Source organism: Mauremys mutica, chromosome 11 (genome assembly GCF_020497125.1).
Source record: "Mauremys mutica isolate MM-2020 ecotype Southern chromosome 11, ASM2049712v1, whole genome shotgun sequence".
Taxonomy (NCBI): Eukaryota; Metazoa; Chordata; order Testudines; family Geoemydidae; genus Mauremys; species Mauremys mutica.
The window spans coordinates 43,692,910-43,718,747 of record NC_059082.1 but is presented as its reverse complement, the minus strand read 5'-3'; the positions used below and the strand labels follow the sequence as shown (position 1 = coordinate 43,718,747).

Here is a 25,838-nt window from a genome sequence, read left to right as displayed (position 1 = left end):
CTCCACCTACACTTCTCGCTCCAGTGGAGTACCGGAGTCAACGGGAGAGCTCTCGGTGGTCAATTTATCATGTCTTCACTAGACACGATTAATCGACCCCCACTGGATTGATCACTCCAGAGGTAAGTGTAGACATGCCTTTAGTTTTTCAAAGCTTTCCTTGAGGTCTCTACAATTCTTTAAACCATCCAAGGTAAGATTAAAATTCAGATACTTAATAAGCTGTGCTGGTAGCAGACAGCTGTAAATCTTTCACAGCGGAAATCTATAAATAGTGGATCAATTTCCAAGCACAGCTTTGCATGTTATTCATTTCTAAAATAAAATATCCTTTAAGGTTCTATTTCTTCACTGAATTAATTTCCAATTCCCATGAAAGAAAGATGGCACATATTCAGGCTAACTAACCTGGCACATTCACGTGAGAGTCATTTTCTATTATTATTTGCATTCCAGTAATGGTTTACGGCGCCAGAGATCAGCAACCCCATTGTGCTTGTTGCTGTACAAACATCTCTTACATCTTGAAAAATTTACAATCTAAATAGACAAGACATACAAAAGGGGGGATAGAACCAGAGGTGAAATGACTTGCCAAAAATAACACAGGGAGCAAGGGTGTGTTTTCACTGCAGAGGTAACTAAAGTAAGAACAGTAACACAGCAAAACAACACCCGGGCTGCACAGAGTTCACAGTTGACTCGTCATACTAACACAGGCTGCAGTCTATACCAGCAACAACCCAGCCAACTCTAATTTAAAGCATCCACTATACTTAAGTTTTCCTGAGAATGGATGAGATTTGAGTTTAGAGGCAATGCTCAAGTTATAACACAAGTTTACTCTGCTGTGAAGATAAATCATGTGACAGAGCTGCAAATAGAAAGCAGGTCATTGAGTACAGTGACCTATACATTTAACCTCAACACCACTGAAATGGAGTTATTAGGTGACTTCTCCCTCCCCATGATTTCTGCTACAGAGTGACCATATATTGACAATATTAAAAGCTACTTTTTAAAGCCAATTAGCTTTTTTTAAATCTGGTTTCCTCCCCCCAACTTTTAGTTTACACAGCACAGTTAATGAGCCACTGTCTCAAACTGACCCGAGGCAAGACAGTGAGATTGGACAGAAAGGGAAAACACTTTGAAAAACTGCACGCCTCTGGAACAGTGCAGGGAAGTCCCGGACGAAGAATGTGAGAACCTGGAACAAACCATTCTGTCAACGAGATGGAACAATTTTCTAGAGAATATAAGGCAAACGCAGTCAGGCCATCCCTAGGGCACATTGCAAGGCGTTCCTCTTTGAGAAAGCCTTTCCACCATGAGTGATGATGACAAGGTGAATACTCCTTTTATTCCCAAACCCCATGCAACTCCTCTCTACCCAAAAAAACCTACCCTAAGCAGAATTTTGACCCCAAAAGGGAGAAGTGCCAGAGACTCCATGAAGTAAACTAGAGACTTCACTCTTTCTTTAAAAAAAAAAAAAAAAAAAAGGAAAAGTGCTCAGATACTACAATGATGGGCAGCAGTATAAAACCATAAGATAAACTACAAATTTAACAAGCCTATCATACCACCATGCAACTCTACACAGATTAATTTTAATTATTCTCACGACATTCTTCTAGTTTCTCTTGGTAATAAAAATGGATATCTGCAAAAGCAGGAGACAAAATGTGTATTTAAACCAACAGAAACTTAGCTGAAAAAATGCTAAATTCTAAAGTTTATTTTGACAGTTTGCAATTAAAAGCGTAGAAAAGATGGCAGGGTGTAATTTTAACAATTTAAAGAATTCCCATATAAATTCTTACTGGTAGAAAAAACGGCTAGTAATAATAAACAAAATGTTTATGTATACATTAAAGTTAGTAAAAATAAAATCTGAATTCTAAATTCTGAATTCTAACTAAGCATGAAGTCTCAAAAAATTCATTCCACTGACCATTTTCTGAACTCAAGAGGGAGTTATGCATTTTAAGAACCATTACTGGGTACAGTGTCAACATTTATTATACTTTAGTAATAAAATTCATAAGTGACTTGCTGATCATAACTCCATTTGTGGGAATACATTCCTGTATTATGATAGTTATGATTATTTAACTTACATAAACAAAGTGAACACGGAATTGCATTACCTCTAATTCAGAAATAAAACTGTAAACTGCTAAGGCACAGAATTACTTTTTCTTACCATATTTCCTTATTATATTTTCCTTTTCATATTTTTTCCAAGTTCTCCAGAAGAAAAAAATAATTTTTTCTCCCTAATTAGAGGGTAAACTGGTTCCTTTTAAGTCAATCTAATGGAGACAAGTTTCTCACAACAGCAGATTTTGGCATTTTTAATATCCGTCTCCTCATCTATTGTATGGAATTTTGGGACACCTACCAAATACCTATTACCAAGAACTTAATTGACTAGCTCAAAGACAATATGAAAGTTAGAGGCTAGAGAGAGGATCCACTAGCAAAGTCCAGGACAACTCTTTGATAAGAAAACCAACGCTCCTATCTCTTATTCTAGTTTATACTGACTATTCTAACTTTCCCCTAATCTCCTTTTTTGCTGCCTCCAATTTTAATCATTTTCTTTTCTGCTGCTGCTTAGTGTTCCCAAACAGCAGTAGAAACTGACAAGAGACTTGCTGGTTATCCTGCTGCTATTCAGAATACCATGGGCAGCAACAGAAAAACAATGAAAGTCAAGACATTTTCACTCTGCAATTGCTTGGGAATGCTGCATACTTGGAGAGAACAGTACTGTATCAATATATTTTCTTCAGTCATTAGGAACACCTGTAGTATTTAAATTTGAGTTTTTAGAGAAATTTTATTTAGCCCTCAAGACGACTTTCCTACTAGTCAAGAGCAAGTACATTTTTCAAGCTCTATGTTAGGGAAGACAGTGTTCAAAGGGCTCAGCCTTTTTTTAAAATAACTCCGTGAATGTGAACTTCTGCCCTGTTTCCTAATAACTTCCTGGATACTTTACAATTGTTTCCTCCCAGGAAGTTTATTCAATCTGTGCAGCTCCAATACTAACAATTCTTGTTGAGAGATAAGCTGTCCAAGAACATCAAAAGCACATTCCTAAAACTCAAACATTGACCTGTTTCTGGCTCAGCAACAATAGGGTTTTCATTTGGTCAAATGTCCCATTATAAGAAAGTAGAAGAATGAGCTGATACCGTACTGCCAAATGTCTTACTCAATTTTACTAATTCATCACAGCCTCCATCAAGAGATTAAACGAAGTTGGGATACCGTTTTTTAAAAAAAATCTGTTCTCCTCTAACAAATCTACAATATGTATGTGTGATAAGGAATTTCTCAAGTTAAGACAAAATTACCTAATAAATGATTCATTCTGCAGAGAAGCCTGTCAGGTTACAGCTACACTGCAGCTGGGAGGTACAATACCCAGCTCAGATAGAAGATATGTGCCAACTCTGAATGGGCTATCACCTAAAATTAGCCATGTTGCTATTGTGGCATGGGGAGCAGCTTGGGATAGCAGTCTGAATAAGTACCTAGGATCTCAAGACAAGTACGTACATGGGTGACTAGTGTGTGCTGCTGTGGCCACACCACTAATGCTAGGTGCTAGCTCAAGGAGAACCAGCACGTGTTCATCTACCCAAGCTGGGAACTACACCTCCCAGCTACCTTGTAGATGTACCCACAGATATCAAACAACTGATTGCCTCCATGATAAAGACAGAGTTGCAGCAGCTTCAAGTGCTTTTGGTCGATCACATTTCCTTTTGATACTTTTTACCTGTAATTCATCTAAATGTTTAAAATTCTAGTAGCTCCTTATCAAAAGCAGCTGGCCTTATTCTCTATGGAGATTTGGCATTGCACGTTAAAAGACATGGTCCTCAGGGTCAGACAAATGTCTAGTTCGACTAGAATTAGGGCCATTATATGGGTGGTCAAACAAACAAACAAAATCAATCCTCCATTAATTTTTAATACTTAGAAGAAAATTATTCATACTTACCATTAAGCAAAAATTAAGAACCAAAAGTTGTTAATTGGAATACAAATCAAGACTTACTTTTATATCCAGAGGTTTACCTTTTGCCCTCCGTTTAAAGAAGAGGGGGGGAGCTGGCTTTTAATCATTTTGGTAACTTATTATTAGTTGCTACCAGTACCACAGTTGACAAAACAATGGCAGGAAAACAATGCAGAGTTAAGTTTCTTGCAAACGTTAGGCAAAATTTGTGGCAAAATCCTTAAAATTTGGACAAAATAGTCTTATCTTCTCTCTGTATACATCAGCCTGATAATTAATAATTGCCTCTGGAAGAAGAGCACTTAGCATTTCTGTAGAGCTTTACATCTTCAAAGCACTGTACCAACTTTAACTAATTAACAGTGATACAGAACTATCATATAAACCTAAGTTTTCAAGTAATGCAAATATGGCAGTTTCACCACCAATTTCCCAGGAGAATTCATGCAATGGGAAGCATAGTGAATATGAAGATCAAAGATTAGTTACTTAAAATAGTATACATGTAGCATACATCAATAGAATATTCCATTGTTTACAATTACAGAACATTTTCAGGCAGGGGAAGAGCAACAAAATTAGTAATTTTTGAAAAAAAATTAGACATGAACACTACTCTAAATTACTCACAATCTGAAATCAGACAAGACAAACAACATTCCAAGAGAGAAAGTTCTTGGAAAATTGAGAAGGGAGAAGGCATTCCTGGAAGAAGTGGGCTTTAGTGAGAAAAGGAGCATTCTGTAGAAAGAAGACTATGCTAGGTCCAAAGTCTAGAATGTGAAAAAGAGTAAAGGAACCTTCCTAGGTTGAGGGAGGGATAGCTCAGTGGTTTGAGCATTAGCCTCCTAAACCCAGGGTTGTGAGTTCAATCCTTGAGGGGGCCATTTGGGGGAACTGGGGTAAAAATCTGGGGATTGGTCCTGCTTGGAGCAGGGGGTTGGACTAGATGACCTCCTGAGGTCCCTTCCAACCCTGATATTCTATGATTCTATGATGTAATAACCTCACAACCCCCTGAGGAGTCCCGACCCCCAGTTTGAGAACCCCTGTTGTATACTTATATGTAGTATCCTTTCCACTACCCTTCATTTCATTTGTACATTGTACTCCTTTCCCCCACCTTTAGCCTGATTTTAAGATAGTAATCTCTTTGGGGCAGGAATCCAGGCCTTATTTTGACTGTACACTTAGCACACTTTGGGCATTAAAAACAAAATGTAAGGGGAGGAAGTTGATCAGAGTGATCATAGAATCATAGAATCTCAGGGTTGGAAGGGACCTCAGGAGGTCATCTAGTCCAAACCCCTGCTCAAAGGGGGACCAAACCCAACTAAGTCATCCCAGCCAGGGCTTTGTCAAGCCTGACCTTAAAAACCTCTAAGAAAGGAGATTCCACTACCTCCCTAGGTAACCCATTCCAGTTCTTCACCACCCTACTAGTGAAAAAGTTTTTCCTAATATCCAACCTAAACCTCCCCCTCTGCAACTTGAGACCATTACTCCTTGTTCTGTCATCTTCTACCACTGAGAACAGTCTAGATCCATCCTCTTTGGAACCCCCTTTCAGGTAGTTGAAAGCAGCTATCAAATCCCCCCTCATTCTTCTCTTCTGCAGACTAAACAATCCCAGTTCCCTCAGCCTCTCCTCATAAGTCATGTGCTCCAGCCCCCTAATCATTTTTGTTGCCCTCCGCTGGACTCTCTCCAATTTATCCACATCCTTCTTTTAGTGTGGGGCCCAAAACTGGACACAGTACTCCAAATGAGGCCTCACCAGTGCTGAGTAGAGGGGAATGATCACATCCCTCGATCTGCTGGAAATGCCCCTACTTATACAACCCAAAATGCCATTAGCCTTCTTGGCAACAAGGGCACACTGTTGACTCATATTCAGCTTTTTGTCCACTGTAACCCCTAGGTCCTTTTCTGCAGAACTGCTGCCCAGCCATTCAGTCCCTAGTCTGTAGCAGTGCATGGGATTCTTCCGGCCTAAGTGCAGGACTCTGCACTTGTCCTTGTTGAACCTCATCATATTTCTTTTGGCCCAATCCTCTAATTTGTCTAGGTCCCTCTGTATCCTAGCCCTACCCTCCAGCGTATCAACCACTCCTCCCAGTTTAGTGTCATCTGCAAACTTGCTAAGGGTGCAGTCCACACCATCCTCCAGATCGTTAATGAAGATATTGAATAAAACCGGCCCCAGCACCGACCCTTGGGGCACTCCACTCGATACCGGCTGCCAACTAGACATGGAACCATTGATCACTACCCGTTGAGCCCGACCATCTAGCCAGTTTTCTATCCACCTTACCGTCCATTCATCCAGCCCATACTTCTTTAACTTGCTGGCAAGAATACTGTGGGAGACTGTATCAAAAGCTTTGCTAAAGTCCAGAAATAGCACATCCACTGCTTTCCCCTCATCCACAGAGCCAGTTATCTCGTCATAGAAGGCAATTAGGTTAGTCAGGCATGACTTGCCCTTGGTGAATCCATGCTGACTGTTCCTGATCACTTTCCCCTCCTTTAAGTGGTTCAGGATTGATTCCTTGAGGACCTGTTCCATGATTTTTCCAGGGACTGAGGTGAGACTGACTGGCCTGTAGTTCCCTGGATCTTCCTTCTTCCCTTTTTTAAAGATGGGCACTACATTAGCTTTTTTCCAGTCATCCGGGACCTCCCCCGATCGCCATGATTTTTCAAAGATAATGGCCAATGGCTCTGCAATCTCATCGGCCAACTCCTTTAGCACCCTCGGATGCAGCGCATCCGGCCCCATGGACTTGTGCTCGTCCAGCTTTCCTAAATAGCCCCGAACTACTTCTTTCTCCACAGAGAGCTGATCACCTCCTCCCCATACCGTGCTGCAGAGTGCAGCTGTCTGGGTGGAGTGACATTAAATAAAGATATGGAAGGTTTGGACAAAGATACTGAGGTGAAGGGGATGAAACACAAGAAGCAAATAGAAAAATTCAACATAATCATCAAGATGTACATAATCATATGATCATCTTATCCTCATCTTCTCTCTACCTGTTTTTGATCCTCACTGGTTATGTCATGTCAAACTTAGGTTTATGCTTTTGAGGGCAGGGCCTCTGACTTGTTCTCATAAGATGCAGACTTGCTCTTGTTCAGTGATCTTTTAGTTGCTCTCTAGGCTGCCTCAATTCTAGCTGTGAATGTCATGTCATAACTGGCATTTCACACAAATAACAATGCTGAACCTAGAAAAGATGACATCATTCACCTGAATTGTCTCTGGAAGCCAGAGACAAACTTTTCAATAATGTGTGATCGCCTGACAACTACTCAAGGTGTACACTGCATGCACAGAAATTTCAAGCATGAATCCAGAATCCTAAGTGGGGTCTCTCTTCTTTTGTCTATGGGGTTTGGTCCTTAAGGGAGAAGCGCTGTTGTCCAGAAATTGGTTTGCTTTCTCACTCAGTATATGGGTATATCAGCCCAAATTCTCAGCTAAACTAGGAGAAGATACGAAGTCCATGATCTGAAGTGAATCACGGATCATAGATCTCTTCATATTCAAATAATTTTTGACATCAGGGTGCACCAATACAGACTTATATGAGAAGAGAACCCCTCTTTTAGATCTACGTTTTTTCCCCTCTTCCAATGCTGACGTTTGGACTTCTATGGCAATTAAGGAGAATACGTCCTTCTTGAAGTAATTTTACTGGTAAGGTACACCAAATCCTCATGGTACCCTTAGATGACGACTAGTCCTATTCAGAAATCCATTAATGACAATCCTCAGCTACCTCAGACCCAGCAGAAGTCCTTAGGAAACAAAATCCCTCCAAGAAAAGGGGAGCCACAGCAAAGAATCAAGGAGATCATGATGAAATAACCAGCCCCCACAGCTAGGGGAAAATCAATAAAATATGTCCTTTACAGAGTAGGAACAAACAACAACTGCAGCTCCTTCTGTAGAGGCAGCTAACTAGTGACAATCTACCCATGCTGATACCAGAGCACTAAGGTTTACAAAATGAAAATGAAGTTGACTGCTTTCAATTTCTGGCAAGTGACTGGATTACCTATCGAGAGGCAATACCAACCACACACTCAGAGAAGAGGAGATATTTTGTGATGGATGCGTAAGTTTTTAGGCTCCCTATTGCTTATGTAACCAATATTGAGTTCCCAACTTGATTGGATCTTATGAAAGAGCCTAAATGTGGGTCAGCAGGAAAACAATTCTGTTGGTTTCAGAATGACTTGAACTGGTTTGCTTGCAGCCAAAAACTTGTAAAAAAGATTTTTACACTTCAAACCAGCTTGATTATTACATTTCAAGCTGGTCTTTGTTTCTAAAGCAATTGTCTTGTGTACAATACATATACCACAAACTGACATTATTAATGGTGCATGTAGAAATCTTAGAAAGGAAGCTAGGCAAGGAGCCTTCTGCTAAAGAAAGCAAGTTTGTTTCAGATGATGTTTTACAATGATTTGGAGTAGTGTTTGTGTCTTTAAATGCGTCTTCAAGAACATAAAAAGAATCCTTAGTTTCTCTAGAACACTGACTGTTTTGTTTGAAGCTGCCAAAAGCTACAAACCAAGATCAAACTTTTTCCCTAAAAGTATACAGTATAGCTCAGTTCACACAAGCTTCCTTGTAACTGCTAGTTTATGCTCTCTCTTCTGTGAAACAAACCTTTATGTCTCCACAGTGGAAAAAAACACTGGTATATATCCTTTTCAAGATGTATGTAGCCAATTAAATTGTAAAATAATATCTGTTTGAAAGTTTGGCTCAAAGAAGCAATACATTCTTAAAATGGGATCAGTGCCAAAAAAGGTCACCTTACACTTTAGGGTCACCAAGACCATTCAGTTTTGGAATCTGGCATTTTGTTTCTAATTTAAATTAAAAACCAGAGGTTGGAAGGATTAAATATTATGCATATTATATATGCACACAGCTCTTCCTCAATGGTAAAACAAACCTAGATGCAAAAACAATAATTCAGGAGTTTGTTGTGATTTTACAAGTTATTCAGAAAGAGGCAGAGAAATGACAGCTGGATTGGGCTTTGTAACTTTTCTTCCCCAAAACAGTTCTTAAATCTTACAGCTTTACGAGGATACTAAGACATGTGTGTTCATGACAATGGACACAGTTCAGTGAATGGTGGGACTTTCCATTCCCCCCTCGAATGGACCAAGACACTTTGTCAAAGATACCTCTTTATACCCTGATACAAACAAGTTATGTACTGCCCCTCTGACTTAATTACTGCCCCCTGACGTGGCTAGTTATTACCCATCTTCTTCTACATACTGGCTTGATTAAAACATTTTTATTTATTACATTGTTATTCTGACCTTATCTTTTAGGAGAGGTCAGTGTGTTCCTGTTATCCTTTGGGACTGTTTTTGTACCATCCTTGATATTAGGATATTTTGGTACCACTGTTCTGGAATGTGTTTGCATGAGTACTTTGTACCTAGTACTTCTTAGGAATGTGTGTTTTTGCAATATTAGCCCTGTTTTTGCCAGATTCTGTGAACTTGCAAGCAAGCAGAGCATGACATTTGCTTACAGCCTGACTTTTGCTAACTTTGCTTTATATTAGCAAAGCTTGCTTACTATTTTAGCTCAGGACTCATACCAGGCCTTTTATACAAGGGCTTATATTTTAGGCTTTCTTCCTACTACAGCAAGCACTATTAACCTTGCAAAACACTCATGATAAAGCTATTCACCATAATTAGTGTTTTCATGACAACTGTTCCTTATAAAATTTGTCCAACCATATTCATCTTATTTTCTTCCAAATTTGCAAAAAGAGAAATCCATTGGTCTTCTCATATGCATGTGATGTTTTAAATTCACTGGTGGCTTACTAACTCAACATTTTACATTATAAAAGGGTCAGAAAAAATCAAGCTTTGAACAATGCCACTCTAAGTAGAGTATCAGATATTGACAGGAATAATGCAGATGTCACTTTGTATATTCAAAGTTATATGGTTGGACTAATATATTTAAAAGGTACAGTATATGATATCAAAATAATCCTTATAGTTATTCTACTATAACCAAGTAATTCTAAAAGCATTACATTTATTAATTTAATATTAGTCACCTGTTCAAGCGCTCACTTCCACTTCACAATCCACCAGATTGATCCCTGTAGCCATGGTAATGTACTCTCCTACCCATTTTTCCTTAGTTGAGAAACGTCCCACTTGGTGAAATCCTAGGGTAGCCCACTTTCTAATGGTACAAAACCGAACACCCTTGCCCTATCCCCTGCCAAGCCCCTTCCCTGAAGTCCCACCCCCCACCCACTCCATTCCCCCTCCCTCCGTTGCTTGCTCTCCCCTACCCTCACTCACTTTCATTAGGCTGGGGCAGAGGATTTGGGTGCGGGAGGGGGTAAGAGCTCCAACTGGGGGTGTGGGCTCTGGGGTGGAGCCAGGGATGAGGAGTTTGGGGTGCAGGAGGGAACTCCAGTCTGGAGCCAAGGGGTTTGGAATGCAGGAGTGGGCTCAGGGCTCGGGCAGGGGGTTGGGGTGTGGACTCCAGCTGGGGGTGGGGCAGAAGATGAGGGGTTTGGGGTGTAGATGGGGTTGCAGGGTACAGGCTCCGGGAAAGGAGTCTGGGTGCCAGAAGGGGCTCAGGGCTGGGGGAGGGTGTTGGGGTGTGGGAGGGGGTGCATGCTCCAGGAGGGGATTCTGACATGGGGTCAGGGGTTGGAGTGCAGGAGGGGGTTCGGGCTCCAGCTGGGCAGCGCTTACCTCAGGTGGCTCCTGGTCAGCAGCGCAATGGGGATAAGGCAGGCTCCCTGCCTGCCCTGACTCTGTGAAGCTCCTGGAAGGAGCCGGCACGCTCCTGCAGGCGCAGCCAGGCAGCTCCTGGCCCACAGGCCCTGCCCCCGCCCCCACCCGCAGCTCCCATTAGACACAGTTTCCGGCCAATAGGAGCTGCAGAGCTGATGCTCAGGGCAGGGGCAGCACACGGAGCTTCCTTGATCGCCACTGCACCTAGGAGCCGTACATGTTGGCCACTTCCGTGAGCCGCAGGGAGCTTGCCTTAGCCGGGCTGCACCACCGATCAGACTTTTAATGGCCCCGTTGGCGGTGCTGTCCCTTTTCTACTAGGTGTTCTGGTCGAAAACCAGATACCCGGCAACCCTATGTAATCCAGGGAAAAATACGGAAAATAATATGATTTGCTATTTCAGCAAATTTATTCTCAGTTGATATAGTCTAAGTTTCTTAAAGTACTCAATTCACACAACAAGCATTTAATGTTTATATTGCCCATATTAACCTAATGCACTTAATGTTCTGGGTTCCGTATGTTTTGAAGAGAAAAGCAGAGAAAAAGCATATAGCGTCAACACACAGCCTACAGCAGACATAGCTCCTCTGGCTGCTCCACTGAAACGTGCAATATTTAAAAAATGTTTAAGACTAATATTTTAACTCTTCAGCCTTACACATTACAGAAAGTGAATTTTCAGACTGATGCATGTAGCTTTAGTTTAAATTTCACTCGGCCTGACATATTTGTCAAATGCCCTTCTGTTGCTCTCCCTAGGGAATTGAATTTATTCTCTTCCTAATGCATGTTTTGTTTTCCAAGATATAGAACTCAATGTTTGTTTATATTAATGTATATATTTACATAGCTGCTTCTTCCCTACAAATACATTTCCAGTAGCATTGATTAAAAGCAGAAATATGCAGCCTCGAAACACTGCTGACAGAATTTTTTTTAGCTTTATCTTTGATACCGTGCCACATTTGAAGTAATATTGTTTGATTTCTTATGCATTTCCAAATTTAAACCTTTCAGAACTGAACATAGTTATAACCAAGTAATTTAGATGCAAATATTAGCCAAAAACTGAGATTACGAGGTATTGGAGGGGCTGGTGGAGAAGAGAAGTAAATCACTTCAGGTATACAGTAATTCGTTGTAATCCAGGCCCTCGGTGTTCAGGTCTACCAAAAGAAAATCAATTTCTCGGGCAAATAAAACTGCATACATTTAGCTTCCTGCTATTAGAACTTCATAAGAGCAGTGCACTATATCATGTGTAAATTACTTCTTCTCATCCTAAGGAAAAAAAATCTGTTCAGCTACAACCACTTCTGTTCCGATACACAGGACTATTACAGCTCTTCTCCAATCACAGTCCAAACCTTACTGCTATTGACGGCTAACAGCTTTCACCAGCCCCCTACTGAGGGCCTCAAACATTCCTCTGCTCTGTCAGGCAATGAAAATATCAGCAACAGGATTAGAGCAACCCTATTAAGCAAAGACTTGTTCAGTAACATACAAAACAAAAAGTAAAAAACCCCGGGTGCTTTTTTGGGTATACCACACGTATTTGTCACTCCAAATTACAATCATCCAAATCTGTTTGAAAATTAACTTACCATAAATAGACTCAATAACCAACAAAAATAAAAGTAGACCTGAGAAATGTGTGTTTATAAACACCTTATTGGCCATTAAAAGGCACTGATCAAATTAACTAAGGTATAGAAAAGAGTACTCTCAAAATGAAGGGTTTTATGCTAAAATTTAAGAGGGAAAGAAAAGTGCACCCAAAAACAAAAAAAAAGCACAACAGGATTTTTCTTGCCATTTCTGATCTCACTACACCCCTGACCACCAATTCACTGTTACTCCTATTCAACTTCATACCAGGGAGTGGTGAAGAGCTGACCAGAAGCATTCAAATAGGGAACAGTACAAAAAACAAAAAAAACCCACACAACTACTCCTCCTCCTCCCCTCCCCCCTCACACACACAGAAAATGGAAATTCTAATTTTTTAAAAACAAGAAAGGGGGACAAGAGACACTTGAGAGGAGCTGTAAGCACTCAAAATTAAAAAATATCTTTGGGAAAGAAGAAGATGGAAAATAATAAGGCAGATAACAGGCTTTGTATTATAATACACAATACATTCAGAAGTTTTTCTTGGGCAACTTGGCAAATGTAAAAATCACCAGAATGGCCAAATCACCACCACTATATATTTTTTTAAATAATTCTATCACATCTTCTAGCCTAGACTTTAGGCTGTTTTCTCAGACAACAGGCAAGTCAGGCATTCCAAGCACCAGTTCTTTTTTTTTGCCAAACATCTTAAATAAGAATACAATTTAAAGGGGGTTCATTTCTACAAGTAGGTGACAAGGACGGTGGCTGCAGCTCTTTCATAATTAGAATAAGATTATTAGATTGTAAAAAAACACATTCAAGGATGCATGAAAAGCTAATTACTGTCATCACTGTTAAATCAACTCTTTGGAAAACTGAATATTAACACTTAGGCCTTGGCTACACTGGCGCTTTAAAGCACTGCAAGTTTCTCGCTCAGGGGTGTGAAAAAACCACCCCCCTGAGCGCTGCAAGATACAGCGCTGTAAAGCGCCAGTGTAAACAGTGCCGGGAGCACAGCTCCCAGCGCTGCAAGCTAATCCCCACAGGGAGGTGGAGTACGTGCAGCGCTGGGAGAGCTCTCTCCCAGTGCTGGCGCTGCGGCCACACTCACACTTCAAAGCGCTCCCGCGGCAGCGCTCCCGCAGCAGTGCTTTGAAGTTTCGAGTGTAGCCAAGCCCTTAGGCCCTGATCTTGCATCTAACCTGAAGGTGGCCACATCAACGTCAGTGCAGAAGCTCATCTTCAATAGGACTCCCTGCAAGCTCAGCAGTCTGCCTCTGAAGAGTCAGCTGCAGCACTGGGGCATTAAGATATCAACTGTATGTTTCTGTAGATTTATATGGCTAAATGTTGCTTCTGTAGAATGTATATCAATCTGTTTATATTTGTGCACAATACCTAATAAACATCTTACAACTACTTTATATGACAAACAGGTAAAAAGTGATTTAGTCACTGAATAAGGGCAAGGTGTAGATGACTTTTTATGCAAGTATGTTTAAAAACATTACAACCATGATGAAAATCCAAAGACCAGAAATGCAGATATGATGGCACATTATTGTACCTATTCAAATACATATTTTATACATTTATGTCTTCCCTTGCTTTGTGTCAACATTATGCATTTTGTGTACTATTTTTCTTTCATAGAATATCAGGGTTGGAAGGGACCTCAGGAGGTCATCTAGTCCAAACCCCTGCTCAAAGCAGGACCAATTACCAACTAAATCATCCCAGCCACGGCTCTGTAAAGCCTGACCTTGAAAACCTCTAAGGAAAGAGATTCCACCACCTTCCTAGGGAACCCATTCCAGTGCTTCACCACCCTCCTAGTGAAAAAGTTTTTCCTAATATCCAACCTAAACCTCCCCCACTGCAACTTGAGACCATTACTCCTTGTTCTGTCATCTTCTACCACTGAGAACAGTCTAGATCCATCCTCTTTGGAACCCCCTTTCAGGTAGTTGAAAGCAGCTATCAAATCCCCCCTCATTCTTCTCTTCTGCAGACTAAACAATCCCAGTTCCCTCAGCCTCTCCTCATAAGTCATGTGCTCCAGCCCCTTAATCATTTTTGTTGCCCTTCACTGGACTCTTTCCAATTTTTCCACATCCTTCTTGTAGTGTGGGGCCCAAAACTGGACACACTACTCCAGATGAGGCCTCCCCAATGTCGAATAGAGGGGAATGACCACATCCCTCAACCTGCTGGCAATGCCCCTACTTATACAGTCCAAAATGCCGTTAGCCAAAAGGGCACACTGTTGACTCATATCCAGCTTCTCGTCCACTGTAACCCCTAGGTCCTTATCTGCAGAACTGCTTCCTAGCCATTCGGTCCCTAGTCTGTAACAGTGAATGGTATTCTTCCAGCCTAAATGCAGGACTCTGCACTTGTCCTTGTTGAACCTCATCAGGTTTCTTTTGGCCCAATCCTCTAATTTGTCTAGGTCCCTCTGTATCCTTTACCTTTAAAAAAGGTAAAAAAAAAATTATATTATATATATATATATATATATATATAATGTTGTTGAGTCTCTCAATGTTAAACAACATTAATTTTGATCACTAGTAACTACTACAGATGTAAGTAGTAATAAATGGTACTAGAGAGATACCAGTCTGAAAATAGAGGTTTATGATAAAAATACTGGCATGCATTTTAAATGCACCGCTAGAACACTAGTTTTCCCATTTTTATTTTAAATTGTTTATTTTAAATTGAAGATACTCAATACAAGGATTATTTTTCACATTTCAAAAATGAAGCTGTTTTAATTTATTTTATATTTCTAACAAACGATTATGCAGTTTCAGAAAGTGTGGTTATGCATTATATTAGAATGACCTATGGAATAAAGCCATGTTTCCAACTCTTAGGACCTGTTGCTTTAGGAACCATAAAGCTTGATTTAAAATGATTGTTCTAGTGGCTAGAGCAGTTATTTAAGTTCTCCATGCAACCGAGGGTCTCTTGTTTTCCTTTACTAACTAAATCCAACAGGGTCAAATAGTAATGCCAAGAGAAAGCTTTAGATTAGTTTCTAATCATAAATTAGGGCCTTTTTTAAAACAGTAGATTATTAGAAATAGAGACTGTTGAAAGGGCCAGAAGCACTTGAAAATGGAAATACAAAATTAACCCAACCCTACAAATACAGCTCTGTGTTTACAGACAAAAACTATCATACATTTGACTGCAGCTCATGATATAAATGGAATTATTCAAAGGTGACCTATTCCTCCCTCCACTCCACAACCCACAATTCTAATTTCTTTAAATGTAACAGAGAAAGAAATGATTCTCTGCACAACTCACTGTATATAGCACTTCACAGACCAAGTAAAGGACAGATTCCCTGGCCACAACATCTTACAATCTCAGTCAAGTGACATAAACCAAGATGCTTTGTAAGAAAACTTTATGGAGCTTTTCAAAATCCCTAGATCACAGTGCATATCCTGAAACCCAATGCTTAACTAAATGCTAACAACTGTTTAGTCTTCACTTGGGACAGAGAATTAATCTGATATTAGGGAAGGAAGAGGGAAAAGTAGAGAAAGAAAAGGGAAATTAGTTTGTTTTTCATTCATATCTTATGCATCGCATCCAATAAGAGACTTCCATAATATTAGTATATTAGCATATTGTAGTAAGATGAGGCCCCGAAACATAAACCCTTGTAACAGAGGCCCAGTATGAGACCTTAGTTCAGGCCTTAAGTAATGGTCAAGACTTTGTTAACATAAGCAAAGTTAAACTGTGAGCCAGGGGCAGGCCCTGCTCACAGAAGTTAAGAAAAAAGCTGATGTTGCACATATACACATATCTAAAAGGTAGTAAGCACTAGTAAGATAAACGTGCCAGGATGGCACCAGAACATTCCCGTACTAACACATTCCACATAGATAATAAGGAACATGCTGACCCATCCTAAAGACAGGGTCAAAAGGATAATATGATGGATAGAGTTGTTTTGTTCGAACCAACATGTACAAGGTGAGAGGCGGCACCCTAACATGTAGAGGGGTTGTACTTCTCTTGTACATGTAGAGGGGTTGTCAGGAGTGATGCATAACTTGTTTGTACCTGTGTATAAGAATGAACCCGAGGGGTTGCCTTGGTCTGGCCTAGGGGGCAGTGGAGAATCCCACCACTGACTGAGCTGGTCCATTGTCAGGGGGCACATATTTGTAGTATGTCCTGTAGGGTCTGTGGGAAACTATTACTGTGCTTCATTTGACAATAAACCGGGTCGGGTGCCTTCAGAGTCTGTGGTCATTGGGGAGGTTCTCTCGTGGTCTGCTGTGTCAGCTATCTGTAGAGCCAGGTCAGCACACAGAGGGAAAACACACACACACACACACGACTTATCATCGAACAGAGCAGAGCACCATACCAGTGACATCTGACAACAGATATTAAGTTGATAATCAGATATAAACTCTAGATCACAGGTCCCCCCAAACCTGTGCATAGCATTGACCTCTTAAATCTGTCTTAAAGACATCACCACCACCTCCTCTTCATGAGCATCCATGCCAGCTACCACCACCGTTCACTTTCCTTATTAGCTAAAATGCATTGCATGACAAAGTATCTTAATCTGATTGATCTTAAAACAATGTTACATATGACCAGGCAGCGCTCCACATACCACCGCTTGAGAACAGCTACTATACCGTAAATCTTTGTAAGCAGATTCTTTGAGTAAAATCCTGGTTCTTTTAAATCAATGTGAATTCAGAGAATATTCAATATTCAGAGAACCTAGTTCTAGGCAAGTACCCACTTCGTCGGATGCATCCGACGAAGTGGGTATTCACCCACGAAAGCTCATGCTCCCAAACGTCTGTTAGTCTATAAGGTGCCACAAGACTCTTTGCTGCTTTTACAGATCCAGACTCACACGGCTACCCCTCTGATACTAGTTCTAGGCAAGAAATCTTCCTGACTTTCAGGCAAACTGTCTGTATAGATCACCTGTATAAGAAACCAGCAAACAAAAGCAATTCCCAGGATGACTACTGCAGAATACTACAAGAAAGACTGGAGGAGGTCCCTTCCCAAAACAAGCATCTGATCATTTTCAACAGAACAAAGCTAATTGGCAATAACTGTATACTCACACTGAATATACAAGACAATACCACTTTACCATGCCACAGTACCTTTGGTAGCAGTTAAAAAAAATATTTTAAAAAAAAACACACACGCACACACACACACCAGGAGAGGTAAGTCATCCCCCTCATGCTACTGGAAACAGAGGGTATAAGAGACCCACCCTAACCATCCCTCAGCTCCTTTCAATTTCCACAGAACCACACTTGTAAAGTTTGCCATACAGGGAGCAGCATAGTCTAATCTTGTTCTCTACCCACTAGAAATCAGGTTCTATACCCAACTCTGACACTGTTTCTCATTTTGGTCACGTCACTTTACCTGTGGTTCAGTTTCCCCAACTGTAAAACTGAGATAATAACCAGGCAATAACCGTACAATTAAGATTAGGATATTTTAATGTATGCTGCCTCAGATTAGCTGCAACTGAATTTTAAAAAGAGATTGACTGTTTTTCTAACACTCCCCAACTAGGTCATCACTAGGCCTCCAGTCCACAAAACAGAAGTGCTCGAACACAAGTGAGTGAGAGGCGTTGGGAGGGAGCAGCGGGATAACAGGGGGAGCTGGGAGGAAGATTGGGGCAGTAGGGTAGCCAGGGGAGGTTCAGAAGAGCAGGGGTTGACTCTCTGCAGAGCCCATACTGTCCCCCTCAAACCTGTGACTGACTCCTGCTCCCTGCAGGGGGGGCTCCACTGTCCAGGCAGCTCTTCTACCCATCTCCTGACATAGCTCATGCTGTCCTGACCGCAACACCACCAGCTTCCTCCATGCTGACCCACCACCAAGTACCCCCTGTTGGCTCAGAGGATACTATGCAGTTGGGGTTGGAAAAGAAGCCGTCTGACCCAGGATTGACAGAAGTACTGGAATGCCATTCTGGCTCCCCACCAAAAAAACTGCTGTAATGGCATTCACGAGCATTCTGGCATGATTTGAGTGCTAAGTGTCAATACAGGATTGAGTTAAGTTTGCTTGGGTGCCTTACATGTGTGTTTGGATTTCTTGTACAACCTGAAAATACATGGAGTTGAAATTCAATTCTGAATTTCCTTGGTTTGTAATGATTGTTGCAAATATTTTTTTCAAGTGTAATGTTTTCAACCCATAAATTACTAGAGTCAGCCTAACTTCAATACCTGGAAAGATACCAGAAGCAGCTATCAATCTGTAAGTATCTAAAGGAGAATAGGATTATAGAGACTAGCCAACATGGATGTGTCAAGAATAAATCAAGCCAAATCTACTTAATTTCATTCTTTGACAAGGTAACTGGCCTAGTGGATAGGGAGAAGTAGTAGATGTGACATATCTTGATTTTAATAAGGCTTTTGACACAGTCCTGACATGACATTCTCATATGCAAACTGGGGAAATGTGGTCTAGATGAAATTACTATAAGGTGGCTGCACAACTGATTAAAAAATCCATACTCAAAGACGAAATATCAATGGTTTGCTGTCAAATAGCGGATGTACCGAATGGTGTCCCACAGGGGTCAGTCCTAGGTCTGGTACTATTGAATATTTTTATGAATGACTTGGATAATGGAGTGGAGAGTATGGTTATAAAACTTGCAGATGACACCAAGCTGGGAGGGACTGCAAGCACTTTGGAGGATAGGATCAGAATTCAAAATAAACTTGATAAATTGAAGAATTGGACTGAAATCAACAAAATGAAAAACAATAAGAAGCAAGTGCAAAGTAATTAATCTAGGAAGGAAAAAAATCAAACACACAACTAAAAAATGGGAAATAACTGGCTAGATGGTAGTACTGTTGAAAAGGATCTGGGGGTTACAGTTGTTCACAAATTAAATAGGATTCAACAATACTATGCAGTTGTAAAAAGAGCTAATATTCTTGGGAGTACTAACAGCAATGCTATATGTAAGATATAGGCAGTAACTGTCTTATACGCTTGAGAGGCCTCAGCTAGAATACGGTGTCCTATTCTGGGTGCCACACTTTAGGAAAGATGTGGACAAATTGGAGAGAGTCCCAAGGAGTGTAACAAAAAATTATAAATAGGTTTAGAAAACCTGATGTACATGGAAAGGTTAAAAAACTGGGCATGTTTAGTCTTGAGAAAAGATGACTCGGTGGGACCGGATAGCAGTCTTCAATATGTGAGGAGCTTTTATAAAGAGGACAGTGATCAATAGTTCTCCATGTCCACTGAAGGGAGGACAAGAAGCAATCAGCTTAATCTGCAGCAAAGAAGATTTAGATTAGATATTAGGAAAACTTTTTAAACATAATAGTAGTTAACCTCTGGAATATAATCCCAAGGAAGGTTATAGAATCCCCATCACTGGAGATTTATCAAGAACAGTTTAGACAAATGTCTGTCAGGGATGGTCTAGGTTTACTTGGTGCTGCCTCAGCACCGGTGCTGGACTGACTTCTCAAGGTCCCTTCTAGCCCTACATTTCTAAGATTCTATACTTCCAACATTATCTACAAGGTAAGGTAATTTCTACCACCTTGGATTTTCCTTTTTAATGATTTTTTAAAATACATGAACATAAGTCAAGAAATCCAATCAGAATGCTATCATGCAATACCTCTAATGAGCTAAAGTCATTAAATAACCTTAAATCATTTTTATTTTAAATTTAAGGCCGAATAGACCAGTTCACTCAGGTTGTTTTGTACTACTAAAGAGCAGCACAAAGCATCCAAAGCAGGCTGGTGAATCTGGCCATTAATTTCCTAGCATGTGGCCAAAGAATTTTTAAGAGAAGCGACATCTGAGGGCCAAATAATCTACCAATGACAACTCTTGACACACGTGCAGTCGTCCCCCCCCCCCACACACACACACACCCCTCACTGTGCCACTGATTCATTTCAGCCATGCAAATCGGCTGGAATCTAAGGGTGATCTCACAATGGCCCCACTGAGCTTGAGCTATTGACATGGCCTTGTAGATTAATCTATAACAGCAGTTCTCAAATAGTTCGTGGCGATCCCATTTTAATGACATTAGACTTTCTGGGATCCGGGGTCAAAGCAGAAGCCCAAGCCCCACCGCCCTGGTGGTGTTGGGCCCGGGGCAACGGGGCTTGGCCTTCCCCCCCTACCCTGCCCGAGGTGATGGGGCTCGAGCGGGTCAGGCTTCAGTCCCCGTTCCTGGGCTCATGTAGTAATTTTTGTTGTCAGAAGGGGCTTGCGATGCAATGAAATTTGAGAGTCCCTGATCTATAACAACAATTAGATACAATCATTAAACTCTGGGGGCAATGCTGCTACATTGTTAATGTGTACCCCATGAGCACATTTCTAGGGAAACTAAAGCAGCAAACTGAATCTATGTATGCTTGATACCAGCTACAGTGATATGGGAGCAGTATTCATAGGTTCTTTGTTTTCCATTCTTTAACTCAAGCTTGAGGGGCTGTCAGCTGCAAAGTGCTTAGTAATAGAGAATCTTGTGGCCTGTCACAAGGTTGACACTATTTGTCTCCAAGAAATGCATCTAGATTCCTTTCTTGCAGTAGGTTGACAATCAGAGGCTATGACATTGTTAGCTACAGTCTTCATGGGAAATATGACAGAGCCATATATGTGAAATCTGATAGATCAGCAGTTCTCAACAAGGAGTCCGGGGCCCCTGGGGGGGCTGCAAGCAGGTTTCAGGGGGTCCACCAAGCAGGGCTGGCATTAGACTCACTGGGGCCAAGGGCAGAAAGCCGAAGCCCCGCCGGCACAGGCTTGATGCCCTCAACCCTGAGACCCACCATCCGGGTCTGAAGCCTAAGCCTGGGCAACTTAGCTTTGCAGGATTTCCTGTGATGTGGGGCCCCATTCAATTGCCTTGCTTGCTACTCCCTTGCACCAGACCTGACTTTTATTTGCAGCAAAACAGTTGTGGCACAGGTGAGCCATAGAGTTTTTAATAGCAAGTTGGGAGGGCCTTGAAGAAAAAAATTGAGAATCCCTGTGATAGATGTAGAGGCTTTGCCAACTACTTCATCTCACTGTGACTATGTTAGAGTCAGTTAGTTTAAAGCTGCAAGTGATGATAAACCTCCTGATGAAACCTGGAAGACCCCACTTTTACCAACACTTCAACAACCATCCACACTGAGAACTTCAGTAGCCACCCACACTTCATGGGGCTACAAAGAATTTGAGAAAAATGGACTGCATCTCAGACTGGGCTTCTACAAATTATCTATATCTCTTGCATAACCCTAAGAAGCCAGCCACCATTTTTTGTCACGACGGAAGCAGGGCTATTCTTCTGACCTCAGCTGGATCACCTCAGCACAGGTCTAACCATTACCAGCCTCCTGCAGAGTTCTTGGAAACTTCCCTCAAAACCAGCACTGTCCCATTTTCACTTGGATAGGAGTGATGATCCCCATAATAACCACTATCCCTAGATTTCAATGGAACCATAGGAAAGGAGACTCGAAAAATACTCAGAGGTGACCAATGAGTATATACTATGCATACCACATGATACCTCTGTAGAAGAGGTTTATATTCATTTTCATCTTCAAAACAGTCAAATCCATCACACATTGCTATCAAGTCTTACATACCTTGCCTACATGAGGAATGTGCATAACTTCTGAAGCAGTATGAAGAATCTAGTGACTCAGATTGCAAACCACCTCACTGACAACCTCATTGCACATCACAGGGAACACAGAGATGAAATTATATCAAACAGGGACATGAGACGGTCTAGAAGGAAAAATGTGGTCCCTCATAAGGAAGCTTGGAGCAGCAGAGAATCTACCATCCATACATCAGTATAAAATATCCACCAACAGCATTGCCATGTACCAAACTAACATGGCAAAAACCAACAGAGATTAGCCCTTTGAGGAATCAGTAAATAGGGAATGGTGCAGATACAGACTGGCTCCACCTCCGAATGAGGAAGACATATTCCAGCCTTTCTTCAATGACGAAATGGAGGAAGCACTGAGTCGCATGAAAGCATAAAAAGCAGATGGCCTTGACAAGATTTCACCAAAAATACTATTATACTTAATTTTGGTAAGAGAAGCATAAAATGGACTGTAAATTTTCATATCCTGTGTCATTCAAGAGGACAAGACACATAAGATATGGAGGAAAGCTTGGGTGACAGCTATATCAAAAACAGGAAAAGACCACTCCCTTCTACCATCCGATTTCACTTCTGAGCTGTGCTTACAAACTTTTGGGAAGACTAATTCTGCAAAGAATCATACCCACAGTAGAGCATTCTGCGTGATGACCAGGCAGACTTCAGATCTATTAGGAGCACTTGCAATCACAACTTTGCTCTTACCACCTATGTAGAAAATGGTTTTCAACAGGAGTAGACAGTGGCTATGTCTCTTGACTTGACAGCAGAATATGATACATCTGGAATACTGGCCTGCTGGTCACAATGTCAAAGATGTTACCTTGATGGCTCATATGATTACAAAAATTCAAAACAGACAAATCGCAAGCAATGCTAGGGAATTAACTGAGCACATGGCTAAGCCAGAAGAACTGACTGCCTCAGGGGTATGCTTGCTGCAACTTTTTTTTTTCTTAAAACATATTTGCAAATTATCTGCCTGCAACAATTTCAAGACATTCATGTATGCAGATGACAGACTTCAAAAAGATTGAGGACAACCTGAACACACATGGCAGCCATTAGTGGCTACTGCAAGAAATGGAGACTTAAGCCAAGCAGTGTCTCAAAGGCAGTCATCATTCTCCTACTTGAGCTCTACAAGAGTTCAACATCTTCTTGAATGGAGAAAAGCTTGTACATGACCCAAAGCCAGGATATCTAACAGTAACTCTAGCTTGAACACTTACCTACAGGGTGGATAAAAAAATTAATGATTTTTTTTTTATTTAAAATCAGATTTTTTTTGATAAAATGCTTTTTGGAGGAAAAAACAATCTAAAGATAGTTTTAATTAAGATACATTATAGCTTAAAGATCTCATCATCATGGAATAGGGATTATAAATTCTATAGTATGAGACAATATATTCATTTAATGTTTAAGAAAAGCTTGTAAATTAGTTCCAATAGTTCATGGATTACGGACCCAACCATATGGGGTTCCAGGGGCTTCTGTATAAATTATTTAGGTTAATTTTTCTATCTACTCAAAGGGACTCAGTGATCAGTCTAGAAGGTACCATCAGAGATGCTTAGTTTTGCAGTTCTCAAAATGTAGATTTGTGTCTCTAGAGATAATGTGCTTGTTAACTGCAAAAACGTTTTAAATAAATAAATATATAGAGGTGAGAAATAACAGACCTCAACTCTATTGCCCTTCTGCAAATTTGTGTACACAGAGTCAATCCCTTACCTCTCTCAAAGTGAAAGTTTCAAAAAGTTCAATGAATAGAAGATTGTTGGGGGTGGAACAGATATGGACAAGGCGAAGAGGTGTGGCGATAAATGTAGACAGGAGGAACAGGCAGTAGAAACAAAAGTGAAACTATTTGAGCAGCATATTCCAGAAGTCTTCAGGTCTTTCTGAGTGTAGCTTTCATTGATTTGACATCTACCATTCCATTCTCTCACTAGAAGGGAAAACCTGTAATGGCAGCAGGCCACAAAAGAGACCCAGTTTGGGAATATTTTAATGAAGTTCCTCTACCTGTGGGTAAGGCAGGCAGGCATGCAAAATGCCAACAGTCCGACAAAAAAATGCAAAGCCTGGTTGCCCAAATGAAACAACATCATGAGAAGTGTTTCTTCTCAGGAGAAAGCTGCATTGAAGAGGATGAAAGGAACATATCTGAACATGCAGGATCTTCATGTTGGTAACCTTTTTTATTTCATACTTCTTTCTTAAGGACTGCCTCAGTATGAGTGAATGCAATGAGTAATACTAAATGACCAGTATGGTAATAATAATTAAATAACTGCACTGACTTATTTTGTTTAGGAGAATCCATCCTCAACATACAGGATTCTGAAGACTATCCACCATCAATATCACCACCATTTTCTATAGTTTCAGAGTTATCTGCCAATGATAGTGTTTCAGTCACATCATGTATGTCACATAACCACAGTATACAACTGGTATCAAAAAGAAAAAAAATCTCCGTCATCCAGAAACAACGATAAATAAGTTTGTGATAAGAACCAGCAGATTACAAAAAGAGGTAACTGATGGGAAAAATTGCCCTGCTTGTTTATGCAACAAAAACTCTCCTTTCCATATAACTGAGAACCCACACTTCATTAACATGGTTCAGTCATTAAGAACAGGATACAGTCCACCCAACAGAGCAGAGGTCGCAGGCAAATTTCTGGATATGAAAGCGGTGTGAAAGAGTATAAAAGGGAAATTGAGCAGTGTGCAAAAGGTGTAGAGGATGAAGTTGTTAACCTGAGTCTTGATGGGTGGAGCAATGTCCACAATGATCTTGTTGTATGTGCTTGTGTGACAACAGAAGAAGGGAATGGCTTCCTTATAGAAACAATTGATACATCAGGAAAAGCACACACAGCAGAATACTTACGAGAAGTAGCAGTAAAAGCTATAATAAACTGTGGGAAAATATTCAAATGTCTAGTATGCAGCTTGGTCACAGACCATGCTGCAATGTATCCAAGATGAGAAGAAATTATTTAGAAGAAAGTGAAGAGAGTCCCAAGCTAACAACATACGGTTGCAGTGCTCATTTGATGCACCTCCTAGCCAAAGACTTCAGCGTTCCAGAAATAAAGGCTAATGTTGTTGAAATTGCAAAATACTTCTGTAACAACCACTTTGCAACAGCTGCTCTGAAAAAAGTAGGAGGAACCAAGCTAACTCTCCCACAAGACAAGCAATGGAACTCAGTAGTGGACTGTTTTGAGCACTATATCAAGAACTGAGCTAATCGGATGACAGGTTTGTGAACAAAATCATGGAAAAAATAGATGGCACAGTCACAGCCACTCTCAACACTGGGCTTAAGAGAAATGTTGAACACATGCTGAGTATTCTGAAACCTATTTCTGTAGCCTTGAACAAAATGCAGAGAAATAGCTGTTTTATTGCTGAGGCTGTTGAAATTTGGAAGGAACTGAGTGAGATCTTAAAAAGAGAAATATGCAATGACAGAGTTAAATTACAAGCATTAAAAAAAATGAATGGGACAAGCACTATCTCCAGCTCATTTTCGTGCAAATATTCTCAATACTTAGTACCAGGGTCAAACCGTAACTGCTGAAGAGGAGTTGGCTATGACATGGACATCCAGCAAGCAT

General features: G+C 40.7%; 1 protein-coding gene across 7 annotated transcripts in view; it reads right to left on the bottom strand.

Annotated features, from left to right (window-relative positions):
- Positions 1-25,838, bottom strand: part of NEO1 (neogenin 1) — a 553,761-nt gene that overhangs the window by 488,533 nt on the left and 39,390 nt on the right. The window lies entirely within an intron of this gene.